Raw genomic sequence first — 20651 nt, forward strand, 5'->3', positions numbered from 1 at the left:
TTTTGCCTTCTCACCAAGTTTTATTACTCCTACAAGTTTGGTGTTTTACTTTCATGCCGTTTCCGAGATCTCGCTGAAATAACTTTTCATTTTGTGGACAAGAAAACACGCGACCGGAAGTGAATTTTATTAAGATATTTCATGTCAATCTAGACAACTGCAGTCTCAATAACATATATAAAAATCATTTAAAGAACTCTATCTATAAGCGATATGTTGGGGGAAATTCAAAACCCCTATTATGTAGTTTTTCTCTTAAAACCGAAAGTTGTCGTTTTTTGTTTCCGGTGGAACCAAGACATCTCGTAACTGTGAAAAAGATACAATTATATGATGCAAGTCTTATTTCAAAAGAGAAAATTTGAAATTTTCGATTTCTTTGATCACTTCCTGTGACGACCGGAAGTGACGACTGACGCTCTTAAGCCAAATTGTTTTGTCTACTTCTCAAGGTTTAATACTCTTATCAGTTTGGTGTCTAAATCTCTTACCGTTTCTGAGATCTCACTCGGACAAGTTCTCATTTTGCGGACATTTAAACGCGCGACCGGAAGTGAATTTTACAAAGATATTTGACGTTACTCTAGACATTTGCAGTCTTGATAACATATTCAAAAATCAGTTCAAATACATTATGTATAAAAAATATTTATGGGAAAGTAAAATACTCAAATTATGCAGTTTTTCACTTATAGCCGGAAGTTGACGTTTTTGGTTCCGGTAAGACTAACATATTTCGAATCTACAAATAAGATGCAACAATGTAATGAAAGAAAAAAATCAAAAAAGAAAAGTTGAAAATTTCGATTTCTTTGATCACTTCCTGTGACGACCGGAAGTGACGGCTGACGCTCTTAACCCAAATGGTTTTGCCTACTCCTCAAGATCTATTAACCGTATAGGTTTGGTGTCTTAATCTCTTACCTTTTCTGAGATATGACTGGGACAAAATATTTTTGAAAAAAACGGAAATCGGACATATCTGACGACCGGAAGTGAATTTTGAAAAAATGAAAAAAACGCCTAGGGGTATTTTCATTCTCTATCATCCCTGAAAATTTCAAGAAAATCCGTCCAGCCATCTCTGAGAAAACGCTCCGACAAGAAAAGGGGGAAAAAAAAATAATAATAAAAAGAAACAGTAGAATCACTATAAGGTCTTCCGTCTGAAACGGAAGACCTTAATAATATCTAGATGAGATCTCGTTGCGAGCAACGAGTAGGTCTTCCGTCCGATTTTTCAATAAGATGAGATATGATTTTGACTATGATCTTTGTTAAAAGATAATAATATATAGACTTCCCTAATTAGATTTCAATCATTTGATTTATATACATTATCAAAGAGCTATAGATGAATTGCTTTTGGCCCCTCTGAGCCCCTAATTTGAGGGGTCAGCCCCTTTTTCTTGATATCAAATGAAAGACCTTGTGATTTTGAAGACTTTTTGTTCAACAACTATTCAGAGATTTCTTTTCGTTATGGAGATATGCTGAATGGAAATATTTAGGGGCCACCCCTCCAAGTCCTTAATGGGGCCGTTTGACAAAAATTGAAAGGATACATATTGTTTAGAACATTATTCTGACCATCTTTTGTTCAGTATTGCTTATCAAAATATTCCCCCTTTTCAAGATATAAAGCGTCAAAGATTTAGCATTCTGGCCCCTTGTGACCCCTTACTACGTAACATATGATCAGAATCTTATCATATATTGTTGTAAATCGTTAAGATAAGCATCTTTGCTTCAGTAATGTATTACAAATTATTGATCGTTAAAGAGTTATAGGTTGAAGACTTTTGGCCCCTCTGAGCCCCTAATTTGAGGGGTCAGCCCCTTTTTCTTGATATCAAATGAAAGGTCTTGTGATTTTGAAGACTTTTTGTTCAACAACTATTCAGAGATTTCTTTTCGTTATGGAGATATGCTGAATGGAAATATTTAGGGGCCACCCCTCCAAGTCCTTAATGGGGCCGTTTGACAAAAATTGAAAGGGTGCATATTGTTTAGAACATTATTCTGACCATCTTTTGTTCAGTATTGCTTATCAAAATATTCCCCCTTTTCGAGATATAAAGCGTCAAAGATTTAGCATTCTGGCCCTTTGTGACCCCTTATTACGTAACATGATCAGAATCTTATCATATATTGTAAATCGGTAAGATAAACACCTTTGCTTCAGTAATGTATAACATATTATTGATCGTTAAAGAGTTAAAGGTGAAAGACTCTTGACCCCTCTGAGTCCGTAATTTGAGGGGTCAGCCCCTTTTTCTTGATATCAAATGAAAGATCTTGTGATTTTGAAGAATTTTTGTTCAACAACTATTCAGAGATTTCTTTTCGTTATGGAGATATGCTGAATGGAAATATTTAGGGGCCACCCCTCCAAGTCCTTAATGGGGCCGTTTGACAAACATTTAAAGGGTGCATATTGTTTAGAACATTATTCTGACCATCTTTTGTTCAGTATTGCTTATCAAAATATTCTCCCTTTTCGAGATATAAAGCATCAAAGATTTAGCATTCTGGCCCCTTGTGACCCCTTATTACGTAACATATGATCAGAATCTTATCATATATTGTTGTAAATCGTTAAGATAAGCATCTATGCTTCAGTAATGTATTACAAATTATTGATCGTTAAAGAATTATAGATGAAAAACTTTTGGCCCCTCTGAGCCCCTAGTTTGAGGGGTCAGCCCCTTTTTCTTGATATCAAATGAAAGATCTTGTGATTTTGAAGACTTTTTGTTCAACAACTATTCAGAGATTTCTTTTCGTTATGGAGATATGCTGAATGGAAATATTTAGGGGCCACCCCTCCAAGTCCTTAATGGGGCCGTTTGACAAAAAATGAAAGGGTGCATATTGTTTAGAACATTATTCTGACCATCTTTTGTTCAGTATTGCTTATCAAAATGTTCCCCTTTTTCGAGATATGAAGGGTCAAAGATTTAGCATTCTGGCCCATTGTGACCCCTTATTACGTAACATATGATCAGAATCTTATCATAAATTGTTGTAAATCGTTATGATAAGCATCTTCGCTTCAGTAATGTATTACAAATTATTGATCGTTAAAGAGTTATAGATGAAAGACTTTTGGCCCCTCTGAGCCCCTAATTTGAGGGGTCAGCCCCTTTTTCTTGATATCAAATGAAAGATCTTGTGATTTTGAAGACTTTTTGTTCAACAACTATTCAGAGATTTCTTTTCGTTATGGAGATATACTGAATGGAAATATTTAGGGGCCACCCCTCCAAGTCCTTAATGGGGCCGTTTGACAAAAAATGAAAGGGTGCATATTGTTTAGAACATTATTCTGACCATCTTTTGTTCAGTATTGCTTATCAAAATGTTCCCCTTTTTCGAGATATGAAGGGTCAAAGATTTAGCATTCTGGCCCCTTGTGACCCCTTATTACGTAACATATGATCAGAATCTTATCATGTATTGTTGTAAATCGTTAAGATAAGCATCTTTGCTTCAAAAATGTATTACAAATTATTGATCGTTAAAGAGTTATAGATGAAAGACTTTTGGCCCCTCTGAGCCCTTAATATGAGGGGTCAGCCCCTTTTTCTTGATATATAATGAAAGGCCGTGTCATTCTGCACAACTTTTCTTCTATATGTTTTAACAAATTCTTAACAGGTATGAAGATATGAAAAAAAAGGTGTAAAATTTTGTGAGATGTTTCTGAGACATTTTTTGAGCCCTACTGAGCTTCGGCGCCTTTTGCGCTAGAGAGAATTGGACACCTGCCTGCAAATCTACCAATCTTCCCCTACCTTCACTGAAAATCTTGAATCAATATCTTAAGTCGTTTCGGAGAAGTTTCCAGGACAAGCCGACCCTCTAAAAATCAGAAAATCCTAAATATCTCGAGATAGAAAGTGACGTCATCAAAGAAAAAAATTTCCAATAAGGTTCAGATCAATACCTATCAGATCTGAAAATTTCTTGAAAATCGGCCAAGACGTTTTCGAGAACTCGCGTGCACAAAATCGGTAAGAATAATAATAATAACTAGATGAGATCTCGTTGCGAGCAACGAGTAGGTCTTCCGTCCGATTTTTCGATAAGATGAGATATGATTTTGACTATGATCTTTGTTCAAAGATAATAATATATAGACTTCCCTATCTAGATTTCCTTCTTTTGATTTATATAACATGATCAAAAAGCTATAAATGACATGCTTTTGGCCCCTCTGAGCAGCTAGTTTGAGGGGTCAGCCCCTTTTTCTTCATATCAATTGAAAGGTCTTGTGATTTTGAAGACTTTTTGTTCAACAACTATTCAGAAAAATCCTCTCGTTGTGGAGGTATGCTGAATGGAAATATTTAGGGGCCACCTCTCCAGGTCCTTAATGGGGCCGTTTGACAAAAATTGAAAGGATGCATATTGTTAAGAACATTATTCTGACCATCTTTTGCTCAGTATTGCTTATCAAAATATTCTCCCTTTTCGAGATATAAAGCATCATAAATTTAGATTTCTAGCCCCTTTTGACCCTTATTACGTAACATATGATCAGAATCTTATCATATATTGTTGTAAATCGTCAAGATAAACATCTTTGCTTCAGTAATGTATTACAAATTATTGATCGTTAAAGAGTTAAAGATGAAAGACTTTTGGCCCCTCTGAGCCCCTAATTTGAGGGGTCAGCCCCTTTTTCTTGATATCAAATAAAAGGTCTTGTGATTTTGAAGACTTTTTGTTCAACAACTATTCAGAGATTTCTTTTCGTTGTTGAGATATACTGAATGGAAATATTTAGGGGCCGACCCTCCAAGTCCTTAATGGGGCCGTTTGACAAAAATTGAAAAGGTGCATATTGTTTAGAACATTATTCTGACCATCTTTTGTTCAGTATTGCTTATCAAAATATTCTCCCTTTTCCAGATATAAAGCACCAAAGATTTAGCATACTGGCCCCTTTTGACCCCTTATTACGTAATATATGATCGGAATTTTATCATATATTGTTGTAAATCGTTAAGATAAGCATCTTTGCTTCAGTAATGTATTACAAATTATTGATCGTTAAAGAGTTAAAGATGAAAGACTTTTGGTCCCTCTGAGCCCCTAATTTGAGGGGTCAGCCCCTTTTTCTTGATATCAAATAAAAGGTCTTGTGATTTTGAAGACTTTTTGTTCAACAACTATTGAGAGATTTCTTTTCGTTGTGGAGATATACTGAATGGAAATATTTAGGGGTCACCCCTCCAAGTCCTTAATGGGGCCGTTTGACAAAAATTGAAAGGGTGCATATTGTTTAGAACATTATTCTGATCAACTTTTGTTCAGTATTGCTTATCAAAATATTTTCCCTTTTCCAGATATACAGCATCAAAGATTTAGCATTCTGGCCCCTTTTGACCCCTTATTATGTAACATATGATCAGAATCTTATCATATATTGTTGTAAATCATTAAGATAAACATCTTTGCTTCAGTAATGTATTACAAATTATTGATCGTTAAAGAGTTAAAGATGAAAGACTTTTGGCGCCTCTGAGCCCCTAATTTTAGGGGTCAGCCCCTTTTTCTTGATATCAAATGAAAGGTTGTATCATTTTGCACAACTTTTCTTCTATATGTTTTAACAAATTCTTAACATGTATGAAGATATGAAAGAAAAGGTGTAAAATTTTGTGAGATGTTTCTGAGACATTTTTTGAGCCCTACCGAGCTTCGGCGCCTTTTGCGCTAGAGAGATTTGGACACCTGCCTGCAAATCTACAAACCTTCCTCTACCTTCACTGAAAATCTTGACTCAATATCTTAAGTCGTTTCGGAGGAGTTTCCAGGACAAGCCGACCCTCTGAAAATCAGAAAATCCTAAATATCTCGAGATGGAAAGTGACGTCATCAACGAAAAAAATTTCCAATAAGGTTCAGATCAATACCTATCAGATCTGAAAGTTTCATAAAAATCGGCCAAGACGTTACCGAGAACTTGCGTGCACAAAATCGGTAAGAATAATAATAATAACTAGATCCGATCTCGTTGCGAGCAACGAGTGGGTCTTCCGTCCGATTTCGATGAGGTGTCATTTTGATTGAAACAAGGACTATTTCTGTATTTTGAAAGACGTAGAACATCATACAATTGTTTTGAAATCACTCAAAGGTTAAATAGAGTGAAATTTAAACGATTTAAAATTTTCAAAAAGTTTAAATTAAATCCAAATGTTAAAACAAGGACTATCTCTGTATTTTGGAAGATGGAGAACATCATATAATGTGTTTTGAAATCTTTCAAAGGTTAAATAGAGTGAGATTTAAACGATTTAAATTTTTCAAAAAAATTAAATTAAATCCAAATGTTAAAACAAGGACTATCTCTGTATTTTGGGAGTTGGAGAACATCATACAATTTGTTTTGAAATCTTTCAAAGGTCAAATAGAGTGAAATTTAAACGATTTAAATTTTTCAAAAAATTTAAATTGAAACCAACCACTAAACCAAGGACTATCTCTGTATTTTGAAAGATGGAGAACATCATACAATGTGTTTTGAAATCACTCAAAGGTTAAATAGAGTGAGATTTAAACGATTTAAATTTTTCAAAAAATTTAAATTGCTTCCAAATGTTAAAACAAGGACTATCTCTGTATTTTGAAAGACAGAGAACATCATACAATGTGTTTTGAAATCACATAAAGGTCAAAGAGAGTGACATTTAAAGGATTCAAATATTTCAAAAAATTTAAATTGAATCCAATTGTGAAAACAAGGACTGTCTCTGTATTTTGAAAGACGGAGAACATCATACAATGTGTTTTGAAATTACTCAAAGGTCAAATAGAGTGAGATTTAAACGATTTAAATTTTTAAAAAAGTTTAAACTAAATCCAAATGTTAAAACAAGGACTATCTCTGTATTTTGGGAGACGGAGAACATCATACAATGTGTTTTGAAATCTTTCATAGGTCAAATAGAGTGAAATTTAAACGATTTAAATTTTTCAAAAAAATTAAATTGAATCCAAACGTTAAAACAAGGACTATCTCTGTATTTTGAAAGATGGAGAACATCATACAATGTGTTTTGAAATCTCTCAAAGGTTAAATACAGTGAGATTTAAACGATTTGAATTTTTAAAAAAATTTAAATTAAATCCAAATGTTAAAACAAGGACTATTTCTGTATTTTGAAAGATTGAGAACATCATACAATATGTTTTGAAATCTCTCAAAGGTCAAATAGAGTGAGATTTAAAGAATTTAAATTTTTCAAAAAATTTAAATTGCTTCCAAATGTGAAAACAAGGACTATTTCTGTATTTTGAAAGATGGAGAATATCATACAATGTGTTTTGAAATCTTTCAAAGTTCAAATAGAGTGAGATTCAAACAATTTAAAATTTTCAAAAAATTCGATTTGTTTCCAAATGTAAAAACAAGAACTATCTCTGTATTTTGAAAGACAGAGAACATCATACAATGTGTTTTGAAATCACTCAAAGGTCAAATAGAGTGAGATTTAAATGATTTAAATTTTTTTAAAAATTTAAATTAAATCCAAATGTTAAAACAAGGACTATCTCTGTATTTTGAAAGATGGAGAACATCATACAATGTGTTTTAAAACTTCTCAAAGGTCAATTAGAGTGAGATTTAAACGATTTAATTTTTTCCAAAAATTTAAATTGCACTGAAATATTAAACAAAAGTCAACTTACATATTTTGAAGGAAGAGAAAATCATTTGTTGCGTTTTTTATGTTTGTGGAAGCAATTTAAATTTTTTGAAAAATTTAAATCGTTTAAATCTCAGTCTATTTGACCTTTGAGAGATTTCAAAACACATTGTATGATGTTCTCCATCTTTCAAAATACAGAGATGGTCCTTGTTTTAACATTTGGATTCAATTTAAATTTTTTGAAAAATTTAAATCGTTTAAATTTCACTCTATTTGACCTTTGAGAGATTTCAAAACACATTGTATGATGTTCTCCATCTTTCAAAATACAGAGATAGTTCTTGTTTTAACGTTTGGATTCAATTTAAATTTTTTGAAAAATTTAAATCGTTTAAATTTCACTCTATTTGACCTTTGAGAGATTTCAAAACACATTATATGATGTTCTCCATCTTTCAAGATATAGAAATAGTCCTTGTTTTAACATTTGAATTCAATTTAAATTTCTTGAAAAATTTAAATCCTTTAAAATTCACTTTATTTGACCTTTTAGAGATTCAAAACACATTGTTTGATGTTCTACATCTTTCAAAATACAGAGACAGTCCTTGTTTTAACATTTGGATTCAGTTTAAATTTTTTGAAAAAAATTAAATCTATAAAATTTTACTTCCTTTGACCTTTGAGAGATTTCACCTCATTGTATGATGTTCTCCATCTTTGGAAGCAGTTTTGAATTTTTAAAAAAAAAATTTAAATCGTTTAAATTTCACTCTTTTTGACCTCCAATAGACTCCAAATCACTCTCATTCATGTTCTCATTATTTTAGAAGTCCTTGATTTCATATTTTAAGGCTTTTAAGTTATTCCAAATTTGAAAATTTTTGAAGTTTTAAATGCTGTAATAAAAATTCATCAAGTAGGAGCTTATCGCTTTCAACATTAGAGGATATATCAAAATCCTACGATTTTAAAGGTTTTAAAATTTGAAATTACAGTATTCAAAACTTTCAATGATTTAAATAGAATACACAAATTTTCATAATCACAGGTACATTATGAAATCACTATTTCAGACTTAATTGAATGTCCTTGCTTTCTTCTAGGTCACTGTGTATTAAACGTCGCTGAAGAAAATCGATAACTTATACATGGGCCGTCAAAATTCTCTAACACACCTGAGCTCATATTTTCTTTAAAATTGCACCCAAAATCAAAACAAATATACTGTAAGAAAGGTCACAGGAAGACCTATCAGACGGTGTAAACAGTTTTAAAATCGGTCAAGAAATAAAAGAGTAAAGATTTTTTAAAAATAAAAGGATATCCGCCAAAGATGAAAGAGTATGGTCATCCACAAGTGTCCTTGATAATGAGTTTGACATGTCCTGTCAAAAAAAAGCTAACATACCTGAGCTCATATCTTCTTTATTAGTGCATTTACAAACAAAAGAAATACATTGTTGGAAAGGTCTCGAAAAGATCTATTTGATGGTGTATAAAGTTCTAAAATCGGTCAAGAAATAAAAGAGTAATGCTTTTTAAAAGAAATCAAAGGATATCTGCCAAGGATCAAAGAGTACGGTTATACGCAAGTGTCCTTGACAATGATTTTGACATGTCCTGTCAAAACAAAAGGCTAACTTACCTGAGCTCATATTTTCTTTATTAGTGCACTTACAATAAAACCAAATATACTGTTGGAAAGGTCTCGTAAAGATCTATTTGACGGTGTAAAAAGTTTTAAAATCGGTCAAGAAATAAAAGAGTAATGATTTTTTAAAGAAAAGATCTAAAAGTACACTTGCACTCAAGTGTCCTAACACACCTGAGCTTATATATTGTTTATTAATGTACTCACATGCAAAACAAATACATTTTTGGAAAGTTCTCGCCAAGATCTATTTGACAATATAAAAAAATTTAAAATTAGATTAAAAATTTTTTTTTGAAAAATTTAACTTTAAAAATTGAAAAATTTAAACATCTTCCTAAAATTTCAAAAGTCAGGTGCACATGTCAAGGTCACAATTCTATCATTCCTGAAAATTTCAAATTTCTATTTTGCGCAGTTTCTTTGGAGTAGGACAGACCGGAATTGCAGAAAAACGTCAAAAATACGTCATATTTCGCGACCGGAAGTGAAATCATCAAAAATGAAAAAAACGTACCGAGGGAACATCGTTCCCTATCATCTCCGAAAGTTTCATAAAAATCCACCGAACCGTTACTGAGATACCGGTGTAGGAAAAAAAATAATAATAATAATAATAAGAAAAAGAAACAATACAATAATAGAAGGGTCTTCCGCTGAAGACGGAAGACCCTAATAATAATAATAGGGAAAAAGAAACCGAACGAAAACAATAAGGTCTTCCGTTGGAGACGGAAGACCTTAATAATAATAATAATAGGGAAAAAGAAACCGAACGAAAACAATAAGGCCTTCCGTTGGAGACGGAAGACCTTAATAATAATAATAATAATAAGAAACAGAGTAAAAACAATATGTTCCCAAACTCCGTTTGGGGAACATAATAAAATATTGATAATATAATAAAACATGCACACATAAAAACAAACCCAAACTAATTAAACAAACAAAATTTAGGGGAAAAAATATTATTATTTCTTTATTTCCTTTTATAATTAAACTTTTGGGATTTTTCAGTTTTTCTTACCCCCCCCCCCCCCTCCGGCCCTTGATGTGTTTCTTATCTACTTTGACATGCTCATACGAATGTACTTTTGTATCTGAGCAATGGCGTATATTTAAATTGTGTCTCAAATTTTAACTCTGATTTTTTGTAAGGATCAGGAAATGTTTGAAAATCTTCAACTTCGCCTCGGTAAAGAACCTCATTTTTCTTGTTAGTTTCGAATTCGATGCATTTAACATGTTTAATCTAAATGCATGCGGAGTCAGAGCTTGACGAGAGTCGTACAAGTTATCCCCCGTAACATCTCGTTGTTTGAGACGAGGGTCTGATTTTTAGGGTAGATTTAGGAAGAAATCTAGGGATTTCGGGTAATATGGAACAATGTGAAAAGCTTGAGGATACATTGAAGTTTTATGGAAAATTGGTCCCATCCCTTGGAAAAATCTCACTTAAGAATAATAGAACAAAATGTGCACTCACCCATCGCTTGCAGTACTTTCTTCTTGCGTTTCCGTATTTTTCGATAGACGTCACTGACCAAAGTGACCACGTGTTATTAGTATCATTGAAACCTAATTTATTACATTTTCAACAGTGAAATACTGTGATTTATTTATTGAATAAAAGTGATATTCTCTCACAGTGTGAAAGGATACCAAAATGATATTTTCTCACAGTGTGAAAGGATATCAAAGTAAGTAAAAAATAATTTCTGGCCTGTCATAAGATAGAGCTAGTAAGTAACCATCTTCATGGAGCTAAAACGGCAATTTTCTTCCCAAATATGTTGCTAAAATTCATGCTATGTAATGTTTTCAATCTCACAACTGCTAAGCTATGACGTCTCAACCGCTCAACTATGACGTCAAGCCTATGACAGTGTGTTAAGAACAGACAGAGACAAAGGGAAAATCAAAGAAAATGTAATAAACAGAAAATTCAATGTTTTGTGGATGAATATGGAATTTATTTCACTCGTGAGACAGGATTTTTTTTTATATTTTCACTCGTGCTTCGCACTCGTGAAAATATCAAAAAATCCTGTCCCACTCGTGAAATAAATTCCACATTCATCTACAAAACATTGAATATCCTCTATATATTTCTGACGTCATAGTTCGCTACACACCATTCAGTTTCTTTCATTGCTTAATTTTGTCTTGCATTACGAAAACTCGTAATATAGTCTCTCACAACTAGCTATATTACGAGTTTCCGTAATTTAAATATATTACGAAAAATAATAATATAAGAATAATATTACGATATTCTGTAATATTACGATTTTTCGTAATATTACAATTTTTCGTAATATTACGATTTTTCGTATTGGACTGGACTGCTTTTCAGAATCAAAATTAATTATCCTGTCACTTCACTCCTATACACTGTCCTAGTGTGTTTGAACTGTTGTTTGACAGTTTGCGTCTGAAATGATTTTTCTTTGTATAAATCCGTACACAAGACTCGGTTTTATATCATTATACGATTATACACTTGTTTTGTGATTTTGTATAATCTGTTGATTTGATTTGACTTAATTGAACATAATTTATTGCAATAAATATATACAATGGGATTGGGCACAAGTTCTAAAAACTTAATTCGCCCTCTCTCTACATTTAATGTAACATGTATCACAAAAATTTGAATTATACCCTTTCCAACATGTGTACAGAATAAATTATAATTTGTTGATAAAATGAAATATGTATCATAGTGCTGTCTACTTGTGTGCCGATTTATATTGAAATAAGAATAAAATTGTAGGAGAAGTAGCATTTTGAAAGTATTTAACAGAAATTTCTATTTTTAGTAACCATGGCAATACCGTTCACCAAAATCAAAAAATGATAGACAGAATTTAATATCGTAGACGGTAGTCAACTAGTATGCAAAGTTTTATTGAAATCAGACAAAAATGGAGGAATAGTATAACTGTAGCATTTTGATTAAAAAAAATATAGTTATAGACGGACAGACAGACGTCTGCACGGACACCCTACTATTGCACAAGCAATCCAAAATAACCATGAAACGATTATCACAATTTCATTCAATGATTTCCAGAAATAACGGATCAGGATTAGAATTCCTTAGAATTGAACAATCATCAATAAATTTATTTTATTTCCGAAAGGTTTACACTGGGGAAGAACAAAGACTCTATTGAAAAGCATCGAAATCTACTGGTATAGGACATGGTATGAGAATTTTTTTAAATTAAATCGTGACCATGAAATAAAATTTGTGACCAAAAATGAACTACTTTACATATTTTGTATACAACAAAGTAGAGATTTGGTCTGTTAATCTCGCTTACTTCACGTGCAGATTACAGGGGCAACAAATTGCAGCGTTGTATTTCTCTATAGCCGTTCCATTCGAATGTCTGAAACCTTTGAATGTTGCAATCACTTCAGTAGCTTAAGACATTTGCATAATACTTACAAATTGATTCAGAATTGGCAGTGATCCGGAACCACCGCCTCACAGGTACAATCTTCGTATACAGGGTACGCAACTCAATTTCAGACACCCCCACTTCCAATTTGTATTTTATTAATTTATAATTTATTAACTTTCTTTAACAGCACATAATTTGCTTCGAGAGAGATTTTTTATGCCCCATTAATGGAAGACTTTTTTCGGGGGGGGGGGGGATATAGTTTAATGACTGTCTAACTCTTTATCTGTTAAAAAAAACTTTGGATCACCTATGGTCAATAATTATGTATGGAGATGGTTTTTTTTTTTTTTTTTTTTTTTTTTTTTTGGTTTTATTTACTTATGGTTCTTAGATTTATTTTGTGTAGACGTGTAGAGATGTATGTTTTTATTTATCACTCGGGTACCCTATCGCTGTATTGTCCGTCGTCGTATGTTCATATTTGCTTATTTTCAGCTTCTCTAGAAGCTAGAGATAATATAGCTAGAAGCTAGAGATAATATAGCTAGAAGCTAGAGTTAATATAGTGAAAATCATTTCTTCTATGAAAACCTTCTCTGATCTTGGGTATTTAGCAGAAAAAATACGTTAATGGTTATGATAAGCAAGGGCGCCTCTTTCCAAATTGTGAAAGTCATGGCTTCTGGCGCAGGGGTTCTGGTCTTATGGCAGGGTTATATTGATCATATAGTGAACATGCATTATTTTGTTGAAAATTTTATACTCTGCTCCTGGGTATCAAGCCAAAAAAAAATAAGTGCATGGTTTTGATGATCAAGGTTGCCTCTTCCAAAGTTGTGAAATTCATGGCCCCGGGTCAGGGACTCTGGTGCTAAGGCGGGGCTCTGTTGGGTTTTTAGCAAACAAATTGTGCATGATTATGATGAGTACGGATGGCTCTTCAAAAATTGTGAAATTCATGGCCCCAGGGTCAGGGGTTCTGGTAATGGGCTAGGGGTTTGTTGAAAATGCATTTACGTGTACACAGCATTCCTCGAGATTATTCTCTGCTTTTGGGTATTTAGCAGATAAACAAAATGAATGGTAATAGTAAGCAACGGTGCCTCTTCAAAAATTGTGAACTTCATTGCCCCTTGGTCAGGGTTTCTGGTGTAAGTACTGAGCTCTATTAATTATATAGTGAAAATAATTTAAACATCTTACTCTCTGTCCCTGGGTATATTAAGTAAACTAAATGCATTATTATGATGAACCAGGGTGCCTAATCCAAAATTGTGATATTCGTGGCCCCTGGGTCAAGGGTTCTTGTATAAGGACAGGGCTTTAGTGATCGTAAAGTGAAAATGCATAAGTTCTTTAAAACTCTTCTCTGCCTCTGGGTATTTAGTAGACAATCTAATTGGAAAATTATGATGAACAAGGATGCTTCTTCCAAGATTGTGAAATTCATAGCCCTTGCGATAGAAGTTATGGAGGAGGGGATGAGACTCTATTTATTATGAACTAGTAAAATGCATTATTTCTTTGAAACCAAAATGTATTAATGCTTTAAAAATCTTCTTAAAATTCCCTGCTCTTGGACATTTAGGAGCAAACAGAGTACAGAGTTGTAATGGGCAAAGACATTTTTTACCAGAATTGAGAAATTCGCGACCACTGGGTCATGTATTCTAGTGCTGGGCAGTGCTTTATTGATCTTAAAGGGAAATTTGTACTCTACTGAGAGAAGTTATCACCTTTACTATTCACCGATGAAATTATATAATCACTTTAATGTAATTGATAGGTGAATTAGATATAACAATTATACATTAATTTTTTACTGAATAAAACAAAAATACTTTCATAGTTTTCAACGGTCAGGTAGACTTGTAAATAATAAATAAAAATGAGACAAAAATATCTCTTTGTACATTAAATGTTCTTCAAAGACCAAGAGAGGTTAATGTAAGTACTCAAGCAATATTGTTCTATTCAAGTCTGTGTGGTAACCGTAATGGTGATAAATGGGATGTATTAGCACTGGAAAGTGCACTAGTACAGGCAAATAAATTAATCTGCTTTGTAAGATTTGTTACTTTGTACACGACTATTCTGTTGATCCCTGATCATCGTATTTCTATAGCTTCCGGGCAATATATCTTCATCTATCAGTGTTTCTTTTATTTTATACTTCTATGGATCCTTCACAGTGTTGTTTTATACTCGGAGAACCGTTAAGACCTTTGGGCATCTTGTTTTCTTTCAGGGTTTCATATGGCCCCTTGCACATGTTTCCTTAAGCCTGGATCAAGGTAATCTAGGCTTAAGTCAGGTTCAAAATTATCAAATCACGTGCAGACCTCTCTGATTTATCCGAGTAGAGCTCAGAATTGTGGTTTACTGTAAACCAGGTAATGGGCAGGTTTAAAGGAAGTTTATATAAGTGATAGAATATTATTTTGATGAGATATATAGACCAAATTTATTTAGTGGAAAGACTCATCAGGCGATAAAGAATGGTAAGAGACAGGACAAACCCTTTTTTGAATTAATCCGAAGAGGAATTTATTGACAGATTTCGTTTAAGAAAGGAATGTGTAATATAATCATTAAATGAAATTGAGGAACACCTGGAGCCAAAACAAAAGGTTTCATCAATAGCACCTCTTGATCAACTACTAATAGCTTTACGGTTTTACGGAACTGGGTGTTTCCTCAGAGTTTCTGGAGATCTCTTTGGAGTTCACGAAAGTTAAACTTCTCGCATTGTGAAGAGAGTATCGTCTGCATTGGCATCGCTTTACAAGAATTATGTAGTATTTCCATCAGGAAATAAACAAACTGAAATCCAAAGAGGTTTTATGAACCATAGTGGTATTCCGGGAATAGTGGGTGCAATACACTGTACCCATATCCATATCCCATTACACTCACATCCGCCCAAACATGGCTGAAATATTGCCGACTCGGCGTTAAACAATAAACAATCAATCATCCAATACAATCACCTGGAGGTGACACGGCAGAAATTTTTCGTAACAGGAAAAGATTTTTCTCCATCAATGTGCAAGCAATTTGTGACGATGATCCAATGCTTACAAATGTGGTTGCAAGATGGACGGGAAGTACCCATGACAGTCGGATTTTTGAGAACAGTAGTGTCTGTGTTAGTTTTGAAAGAAGAAATATTCCTGGGATTTTGATTGCAGATAATGGATACCCTCTCAAACCTTATTTAATAACACCCCTTCTTACTTGCCGGACACCACAGGAGAGACGCTTTAATTTCGCTTTGAGTAACACTACAGTCGAGTTAAAATTGAAAATGTATTTGGCATTTGGAAAAGACGCTTTCCTTGCCTTCGAAACCAGTTGAGGTTTAAGATTTCTACAACCTTGCACATTATTATTGCTTGCGCAGTATTGTACAATATTGCAAGGAAAGCTGCCATCCCGGTACCAGATGATGACGATGAAGGAGGTACAGCTGTTTTAGTTCCGGTGCCACCAAATGCAAACCAAGGGGGGGGGGAGGCTTTAAGAGCAGTTTTGATACATTATCAGTAAAAAAAAAAAACGAACAAGTAAGTTTTATTGATTATAAATTTAATTTTTCAATTCTTAAATGTTTAATGTAAGCTTTATATTTGTTAATATGCAAAATACTATAAATTGTGCATATGGCTGCCAGAAATAGCAACTGTTGTTGTTAGAATCTGTACCCCCACATGTAGTGGTTGAGGTACTGGCAAATTATGTTCACTTAATTTCATTTCGTTCTTTAGTTTCTGTTTCTTTAACTTTAGTATGCCCTCTTGCAACTGGAGGATTGTCATCTTTTTACTATGTTCTATTTCTGTCATTTCCAGGAGCCTATTCTTGACTTGGTCTTGACGTCCTGGACCAGCAGCTTTCGTTTAGTACCAGAAACTCTGGACGCTGGTTGTGGCGGTTTAGCGGATTCTTTCGACATTATCGGCACATCCTCCTGAATTGTGTTGGTTGTCAGTATCTGTGAAAAGTGAAACAATGATTGTAATTATTATGAGTAAATAAAATATACAGTATTATTGATGTAATGGTTTTTGTCAAAAAATACAATAAAGCATGCATACATTAGATTTCTCATGAAACGCGAGGATTTAATAACACTGTAAAATCGTGAGATTTTGTTTCACGTATTTTAAAATCGCACCTTTATTTTTAATAACGGATTCTTTATAAAAAATTATTATAAATGTTGGGTGCGCCCGATTTTTTCATGTTCTCGTAATTTGACAAAAATGGTGGGTTGAAAAATAAGAAATCTACAGCGGATACTAGTACATGTATGCAAAGAAATTTTAATTAAAATTGTTTTAATGCAATAATGTTAACCAAAATATACCTCGTCATTATCATCTGAATCTTCATTGTCATCTTCTGGTTCATCCCCATGGAGCCTTGCATCATCGTCATATGAATTTTCAAACTAAAAATTTGTTGTGGAAGCATTTCGGATATGGTGCTGGAAATTTTATCCAAGTGTGGCGGTCAGACGGCTTCGATCGCCGGTGGCCAGATAGCTCAGTTGGTAGAGCACCTGACTGGAGATTCAGGGGGCCTGGGTTCGAATCCCGGTCTGGTCCGCTGCATTTTTCTCCTCTCCCGTTACACAAGCTTTTCCCAGATGGTCCTTCACCTGTCGTTTTCTTGTCTCTCCTCTCCTTAGCAACAACAGACTTCGTTCTGGCTTTTAGATTTTTCCATAATGATTTCAACTGTGTTATGGTTCTCTTGTTTACACCGTGTCTTAGAATTAAATTCTTCTCAACGTTTATTCATTCTGTGTTCTTCTTACTAACCATTCTATCATCATTCTGCTTATTTTCTATGATGTCCTTCTTACCATGGATAAGCTCTAACAAAATTTCTTTTTCTAATTCAGAAAAATTTGCTGACTTCTGTCTTGTTACCGTTATTTTCAAGGAATGAGATAATCTTAAGCCGTATTCAGGTAAGAAAGAGTTGAGTCACAGGTTTGCAACCCAACTACTTCTCACCTGAGTGCAGCTTAAGCCAGGTTTAAGACAGGGTTATCTAGTCCCCAGATCACCTATTAAATCAAGGTTACCTGAGCTACAGGTATGCATGTGGCTATAAAGGATCAGGTAAACTTGACTTAACCTCAACCTATGTTGTACTCAGGGGAGCTGTTGTTGGGTTCCTGACCTGTCACTCAGGCATCTTTTACTCGAGTGTAGGTTAAACCAGGATTCATTTTGAATATGGCATCAAAGAAGGCACCAAATTTTACAAAATTGGAAAAGGCTATACTTCTTGAATTAGTGAGTGAAAAAATATATACAATTTAACGTAAACAAAATGATGGAAGAATGATCTGTAAGAAAAAAGGAATGGGAAAATATTGAGAATGCATTCAATACAAGGCATTGTGTAAATACCAGAAGTATAATGCAATTAAAATCTTTGTGGAAAAATTTGAAAGCGCGTGTAAAGGCTGATTCTGCGAAAGATCGAAGAGACAGAAAAAAAGACTGATGGAGGAGTAATGGAGAAAAATATAGATAAATTTTCAAGCGCAATCGGTGAAATGATTCTTCAGCAAATAAACAGACTTGATAACGCATTTGATGATGATGCAAGTTTTCACGGTGATGAAGCAGAAAAAGAGGAACAACTCCCACAAAATATTGACGATTCAAACTTAGAGAAGGAATCGTCACAATCATCCTGTTTATCCAAGTCAACCTCCAGCGCCCCCCCCCCTCCACATACTGCTACTGGTGAAACAAAGAATAGAAAGCAAACAGTAGGATATCAAGACAAAGTTAAACCAAGACTCCTTGAAATGGCTTAAGTGGAACATAAACAAAAAATGAAAAACTTGAAACTAAAGGAAAGTATTCTTATATTGAAGAAACAGAAACTTGAAAATGAAATGATGCGACGCGGATCAAATAATAATCCAATTGCCTCAGAGAGCAATGATGTAACCAATAATTTTGCTGGTGTTTGGCAACCATTTGTATAAAAATTGTAACAAATTCAGCTTTGTCCAATATATTTCTCAATATTGTCTAATTATTTTTTTAAAATGTGTCTGGGAAATTGAGATAATTTACTTTGGAATCATTTTTAATTCGTGGGGGTCAATGTTCATGGGTAGGCAAAATTTTGTTGGTTCCTGGAGATGCTATTTCATGGGTAACTCGTATATACAGAAGATTCAATGAATAAATATGCTGGCAAAATAATTGTTAGTGGGGATGTAAATTCATTGATAAGGGTGACCAACAAAATCCACGAGCATTGGTCCCCACGAACATTGATGATTCCACAGTATATTAATTAATGTACATATATTACTGAAAATGTCGTATGAGGATAGACTTCAGAGCTTGTCCTCTCTGATTTTGGTTTGGCAAAATTGGGACTGGAACATCATCTGCATCGTCATCACTTGCATCAGGAACAGGGACAGCAGCTTTCCTTCCAATGTTATACAACACAGAGCATGCTGTAATAACCAGTGGATAACATAAGTCGGAGCTGATGTCGTAGACATGGAAATCTTCCTTTTCCATATTCCAAATACATTTTCTATTTTCACTCGACTATTACAAAGTGCAAAATTGAAACGCCTTTCCTCCCTGTTTGTACACTAGAGTAAAGGAGTAATCAAGTAGGGTATGAGTGAGTATCCATTATCCCCTATCAGAATTCCCTGAATTTCTTTTCCTTCCAGCCGTGTACAAATGTTGCTATTTTAAAATATTCTACTATCGTGGGTACTCTTAGGCCATCTAGCAACCATGTTGGTAAGCATCAACTCATGGTCACATATGGCTTGAACATTAATTGAAAAATAACCTTTTCTGTTCCGAAATAATTCGACACTTTCACCTCCTGGTGATTGAATTGGAATGTGAGTACAGTCTATAGCCCATACCAGGAATTCCACTCTGCTGCATAAAATTCCTCTGTGTTTCTAAAAGCTTATTCCCGGTTGGAAATAAAACATAATTTTTATATAGGGTTGCAAGTCCTTTTGGTACTCTTGTAACGATTCGTGAAACAGTGCTCTCGTGAACACCAGACAAATCTCTTAAAACTCTCAAAAAACTCCCCGTTCCATAAAATCTTAATGCAAGCAATAATTGATTGAGAGGAGAAATAGCAGAGAGTTTCTTTGTTTTGGTTCCAGTTTTTCTGTAATTTCTTGTAATACGGACATTAAACATTCTTTACTTAATCTAAATTTGTCATTAAATTCTTCTTCAGAATAAAATAAAAATAGGTTCTGTCTATCTATTATTGCCTTTTCTCTTCTTAAGAGCTTTTCCACATAATTCACCATATCAATTTTATCTATTCTAGCTCGCTCCGTGATCGGAAGGTCGTGTGCTCGAATCACGGCCACGACTGAACTAAGTCGATAAAAAAATAGGTACATGTAGCAACTGTTCCTTCGCCAAGCACTCGCCACTTTGAAGTGAAATTTGCGGGTCCTTCGAATGAGACCTTAAAAACCAAGGCCCCGTGTCACAGTAGGCGTTGGCACGATAAAGCAACCTCACTGCTCAATGACCCCGAGTGCCGAATAAAGTCTTGAAGCCCTTCACCGGTATATGTAGACCTCTCTATAATATGAGTGAAAAATTCTCGAACGGAACGTAAAACAGCATACAATCAATCATCCATTCTATGCCAGACCTTAGTTGAAACCTCCCTGTTGCTAGGTTCAGAACTAGGGTAATATACTGAGCTGATCTCATCTGAGTATTACTGGTGTGTGCAAGTGACTCGACAAATTTGAGCTAAACTTAAGCCTGGATTACACTGATCCAGGTTTTACCCTGACATATGCAAGTGGCCAAAAGTATGGTCACTCGGTCAAGTAAATAAATATATCACATGAGAAGAAAGTAGTAC

At 34.0% G+C, this 20651-nt stretch overlaps 3 pseudogenes; 1 reads left to right on the forward strand and 2 right to left on the reverse strand.

The window, feature by feature from the left end:
- The first annotated feature begins 15178 nt into the window (after window positions 1-15178).
- On the forward strand, window positions 15179-16283 carry LOC133198167 (putative nuclease HARBI1; annotated as a pseudogene).
- A 54-nt stretch (window positions 16284-16337) lies between these two features.
- Window positions 16338-17976, reverse strand: LOC133198168 (myb/SANT-like DNA-binding domain-containing protein 3; annotated as a pseudogene).
- A 1105-nt stretch (window positions 17977-19081) lies between these two features.
- LOC133198169 (putative nuclease HARBI1) lies at window positions 19082-20172 on the reverse strand (annotated as a pseudogene).
- Between the last annotated feature and the right edge of the window lie 479 nt (window positions 20173-20651).

Source organism: Saccostrea echinata, unplaced genomic scaffold (genome assembly GCF_033153115.1).
Source record: "Saccostrea echinata isolate AGI-Se365-2 ecotype Australia unplaced genomic scaffold, CSIRO_AGI_Sech_v1 ptg000033l, whole genome shotgun sequence".
NCBI lineage: Eukaryota > Metazoa > Mollusca > Bivalvia > Ostreida > Ostreidae > Saccostrea > Saccostrea echinata.